The sequence below is a fragment of the Crocodylus siamensis genome, chromosome 2 (genome assembly GCF_052110815.1).
Source record: "Crocodylus siamensis isolate JL-2025a chromosome 2, ASM5211081v1, whole genome shotgun sequence".
Taxonomy (NCBI): domain Eukaryota; kingdom Metazoa; phylum Chordata; order Crocodylia; family Crocodylidae; genus Crocodylus; species Crocodylus siamensis.
The window spans coordinates 4,582,579-4,587,223 of record NC_143396.1 but is presented as its reverse complement, the minus strand read 5'-3'; the positions used below and the strand labels follow the sequence as shown (position 1 = coordinate 4,587,223).

The following is a 4,645-nucleotide window of genomic DNA, read 5'->3' as shown; positions in this document are numbered from 1 at the left end:
CAAGGGTTATACCAGGATGTTGTCAGTTTTTTCTGGAGCATAGCTTGAAATGTAGGTAGTGAAAAACATTAACTAGAGCATTTGCTAGCATTTTGGCTTCCATTAATGTAATGGGATAAACATGAGAATAGAGAAGTGCATAAGAAAGGCAAAATCTTGAGGTAGGATTTTAAAAGCATCTCATGATCAGGTTTTCAGAGGTAGTTAGCTACCTAAAGAGGTGGATAGACTTCTAGTTGTATTTTCTAAATTGCCTAAGAAGTTTAGGCTCCTAGACTGAAGCTGTGCTGGGGGAAAAAAAAATCTGTGGCTGTGTAACTACAGGTAATGAGCATGCAGAGGATGATTTGTGAATCAGTCTATGCTCCCTGACAGAAGAGGAGAAAATGTCCAATTTATGTAGATACTGTCCTCATGGCTAGTTGAGCAGTCTGCAGCATATCTGCCATTAATCTGCCTGTAACAAGGTGCATGGCTCAGGGGCTGGAGCCCAGCTGTAGGGGGTTCAAGGGAAATAGCCTGCCTGCCTAGGAGCTCTGGGCCAGCTGACAGGGGTGGTTGGCTGGCCCTAGAGGAAGTTTAAAACTCCCAGAGAGGGTAGTGAGGGAAGGCTGTGGTGCTGAGTGGTAAGCCTGCAATCTCAGGGTCTCAGGAAAGACCACAGCTTTTGATTTACCCATTTGTTGTTTGTGTATTTGCCTGTTTTATTGTTTAAGTTGTCCTGGGGACAAGGTTGCCCTAGGAAAAAAACAATCTACCTGGTGAAAGCAGTGACAGCCGACAATGCTGTCCCTCAAAAATCTTCATTTAGCGGGATGAATTTTGGTGAATGGATATTTTTTTCAGCTATCCCAATGAATAATCAGATGTTACTTCTAAGCATAAATCCATTCACATGCACAAATTTCAAAGTTACCACTTTTCACCCAACCCTTCTAATTTTAAAGAGCTTTACTTTTCAACGTTTGTATACTCTCTTGATGGTTTTTTGGTAACGTGTGTGCAAGTATAGTGCTATATGTACACACATACATGCTTGTTTGTGTTTGTTTACTTATGCAAGACATTAGTACCCCTTCCCCAGACTTTCTTGGCATGTGTAGGCATTACCGTACTAAAAATTATAATTTTAATATTGTAACTTTCTCTTTGCTTCATTGCATTTAGATACGTAACCAAAAGGCACAATACATTTTTGGATAAAAATGAAAATGTTGATGTAAAGAATGGTTTATTTCAAAATCATTTTGTTTTAAAATGGTCTTTTTCTCTCAAAGAGAGAAAAAGGGAAATATTCATTGAAATGTTCAACTGAACTCTGCAAACCAGTTCTGTGCATGCCATGGCTGAATTGCAGCCAGTGGGAGAAAACAAGTAAAACAAGCCTTACCTGTGTCAATAAAGTGAGGGTCCGAATGGAGGTGAAAGTGTTGGGTCTGTATGATCTTACAGTTACTCACCCACTTAGAAACCCTGAAAAAAAATTAAACAAAAATTTTGTAATCCTCCTTGGGATAAAATTAGCTGTACAAATGCTCAACATAAAATGCTGCTGCTGTTATGTCCTGCATCCTCTTGAGGGTATGAGTAGAGCATTGGGCTTGCGTTGGTCCTAGGCACAGGCCTGAATTTCACCTTCTTGAATTGTGATCGAACTGCTCTTTCTACCCTTCAAACCACCCATCTAATCTATAAGGATTTGCCCTTTATTGCACAGCAGTGATCCATCACACCAGGCAGAGGGACTATGTGTAGCTAGAACATGCTCGGGCCCATCCTGGCCAGGCAATGCTGCCCTCCACAGTAGGCAAGTCCAGAAAGGTATGACTAGCAATACTGTAGTATCACAACCCAAATCCTCCTTCCATGAAACCAGTTATGGGAGAAAATAAACCTTTAGCTTCTTGTTATGTGAGATCAGAATCTCAATGTGCTGGAACTCATATATACTGATCAGTATGAAACTGCTTCCCAAAAAATGCTTTCAATGTAAGGTACCTACATTCAAAAAAGTGCTCCAGTGGTGCAATGGGTTAGCATGTGGTACTTATAAGGCAGTATTGGGTAGGTAATGCCAAGGTTGTGAGTTCAAGCCTCACCTGGAGCACTTGACCTTTTCGTGCTTGGTGCAGGGGGCTGGACCCAATGATCTTCCCAGGTCCCTTCCAGCTTTACAATCTATGAATCTATAAAAGGGTCTATTTTTACTTTATACTTGGGGAAAAGAGGCACAAAGACATAAAAGCCTAAATCTTCACCAGACACCTGACTACCAGTGAAATCCTTAAAAGTTAAGCACTTAATTCATTTAAGGATCTGGGCCTCCATGACTTTCCCAAATTCAAAAATGGAGTCTCTGATAGAAATAAGACTTGAACCAAGATTTCTGAGCTCCACGCCTTACCTGATCTTGCTTCACTGAAGCACAGGAAAGTAGAGCTAGAAGGTACCAGGGACCCGAATAAGCAGCCCAGCCTCAACAAATTGCTCAGCTGGCCAAACCTGATAGAGTCTCTAACCGGCAGCCCTGCCCAGGTTGACAAACCAGACATCTACTGCTAGGACTTCCTACCTGGGGGCTGAGGATGAAAGCCTTCCCATTTTATTCCACCTATGGCAGCAGCCCGGAGGTCAGCCAGCAGTTTTGCCTCAAAGTCCACTGTGGTGAGCCTCTCTGCGTCTTGTACTTCGGGGTTTTCTGCCTTCTGACCCTGCTCATCTCTACTTCTCTGGTCCAGCTTTCAGAAACTCTGCTTCGATTTCCAATTCGGTCCCTGACTCCGTTTGTGATTTGGACTCTGCCCCTGCAATTCCCTTTAGATTTGATAACTTGGGCTCTAGCTCCTGCCTTCCCTGTAGGGCTCTGAGTCCCTCCGCTCCTGTCTCTCACCCTCTTTTCATTCCTTGGTCACTGTCACTCAAGTAACCTTCCACCCAGAGTTGACCCTAGGGGTGCACGGGGCCTGGGACACATCAGGCTGTGCAGGCCTGTGCGAGGGCAGCGGGGAGGAATGGCGAGCAGCCGGAGTGCAGAGCTGGCAGCAATTGGTGGTGCACGGCAGCCGGCAGGGCCTGTACGACACTGTCCATGGTGACCCCCAGAGTGCAGAGTTTGGGATGGTCACCCCGATTTCCGCCCCCCTCAAAAGGACGGCTCTGTTTCCACCTTCAGATTCTCAACCAATTCCTCATAGTTTGTGAGCAGCAAGTCTAGAAGAGCTTCCCCCCTCTCTACAACCTGTATCAACATTTATCCCCAACACACTCCAGGAGTACACTGGCCTGCTTGTGCACTACTGTGTTTCCCTCCCAGCAAAAGGCCCAGTAATTCAAGTCTCCCATGAGAACCAGATCCTGTGATTTGCAAGCTTCTGTCAGTTGTTTAAAGATCTCATACACCTCCTCCTCCAGGTTTGGTGGCCTGTAGCAGATGCCCACCATGACCCTCCCACCTGCTGTTCTCCCCTCTGAACTTTAGCCAGAGACTTTCAGCAGGCCTCCCTTCCTCTTTGCACTGGACCTCCAAAAAAGTATACATTGCCTTTCATATAGAGAAGAGTGCCTCCTCCTTTTCTCCTCTGCCAATCCTTCCTCAACAGGCTTCGCCCATCGGTAACAGTCCTCTAGTCTGTCCCACAACTGTTGTACCATGTCCGTAACCCCAATTACATTGTAATTCCTTGACTGTGCTAGGACCTCAAATTCCTCCTGTTTATTCCCCATGCTTCTTGCATTAGTATCTAACGGGTTCAGATCTCTAACTGATTGTCATATGTAGTCCTTGGAACTTGGCTTAATAAATGATGTCTCAGAAAAAATCTTGAATGAGGCCTATGAAGAAAATTATTTATTTGCTTTCATGTCCACTGAGTGCTCTGGGCAATGTACAGAGATTAAAAAGACAACTCTTTGCGTTTGATTATGCAGTCAGCATGAAACGTAGAATGAGCCTGCGTGTTTATAAATGGGAAGTAGCTAAATCTAATTTTTTGCTTCCCTAATTGCATTTTCTGCCATCAGCTATAAAAATGTGACCCACAGAAGCCTAATGTTTCTGCTGCCATTACCTCACCTCCCATGTGGATACATGCTCCCTGCTAACTGTCCCCTTGTCAGGTCTAATGATAAACTAACATTTGTGATAGCAATCTGCTGCTGTTTCTTTATTTTCCAGGAGCAGGATTGCAACTTTACCATCTGCCACTTCCAGGGGGGCAGCACACTGAGAAGGAAGCACCCTTGTTCCTGAAAAGGAAACTGCACTAGCCCTTTACTTTGTAAAACTAATTTCTCTCTGAACGCGAGCTACTGCTTCAAATGGGAGGGGATAAATGTACTAACTCTAGAGAGCATCTAGGGTGTATAACTGTGATATGGAGTAGGTAACAGTCCTTCCGCACCTACATCGCTCCCAGCATCTGGAATGCACGCTACCAGGCCAGGACTTCACCTTTGCTGTCATTATGAAACAGCGAGTTTTCTCTAGAAACAATCAGTGCCTGGACAGGGTGACTGGCACCTCGATAAAGGCCTAGATAGAGTAGATAAGGAGAAAATAGTCCTGCTGTAATTTTAAGTCACTCAGATCTAATTGGAAGGTCGGGAACGTCACAGTTTGTGGCCACCAAATATAAGTATTCTGAAT

General features: G+C 44.5%; 1 non-coding gene across 1 annotated transcript; it reads left to right on the top strand.

Annotated features, from left to right (window-relative positions):
• The first annotated feature begins 2,014 nt into the window (after positions 1–2,014).
• TRNAI-UAU (transfer RNA isoleucine (anticodon UAU)) lies at positions 2,015–2,107 on the top strand. Its single transcript is given in 2 exon segments — positions 2,015–2,052; positions 2,072–2,107. It is a non-coding gene; the product is annotated as a tRNA-Ile (tRNA).
• The last annotated feature ends 2,538 nt before the right edge of the window (positions 2,108–4,645 follow it).